This window comes from Pyxicephalus adspersus, chromosome 8 (genome assembly GCF_032062135.1).
Source record: "Pyxicephalus adspersus chromosome 8, UCB_Pads_2.0, whole genome shotgun sequence".
In the NCBI taxonomy this organism is placed as follows: Eukaryota; Metazoa; Chordata; class Amphibia; order Anura; family Pyxicephalidae; genus Pyxicephalus; species Pyxicephalus adspersus.
The window spans coordinates 17683163-17683896 of NC_092865.1; positions in this window are offsets into that span (position 1 = coordinate 17683163).

A 734-nucleotide genomic window follows, 5' to 3' on the forward strand; every position below is an offset into this window, starting at 1 on the left:
TAATGACACAATTTTTCCAAGTTGCACCTCTCAGCCTAGCCATAGTCACAATGAAGTCACAATGAAGTTTAAGAACTGATTTCTTACTAGAAACGTTTATCTGTTTTTGTATATTTTTAACAAGCCAAGAATTTACCCAGACAGACTTGTAACGTTTAGCTAGGGCTACTCTCTACTAACAACTTTACTTTCCCTATTTGAACAACTGCAGGCACAATAGTTTAATAATAACATTTTCCTCTTCTTCATCAACCACAGAAACATATACTATGGAGTGTGCTCTGCATACCAGGGAGTGAGTTCTTTTATCTTACACACAAAACAGTGTGCATTGTAGTTATGCCTTTATAGCTAAAGATTAGTAGAAGAAACTCAGGGTTGAGGGGGATTTTTGAAAATTTTGCCTTAGGCTGCAGATCTTTTAGGAAGATTCTTGCATACTGAAAGTTGTGAATATTTTGCAAGCGTGGTATTATGCAATCCTGCACAGCAAAACATAAAGTAGGATTTTGTAATAAGGAATTACTAAGGTAAAGTAGAGCTAAAACCAAAACTTTTTGGATAAAGTAAGTTTGAGTTAAAGCCACAGTTAGTCAATGGTTTGACCATATTTGCCTCTGTGGTCCTGATTTATTAAAGATCTCCAAGACTGGAGAGAAAACACTTTCAACAGTGAAGCTGAGTGATCCAGCAAATCAAAGGTTTTGAATCCTGGAGCAGATTCATTCCAGGTT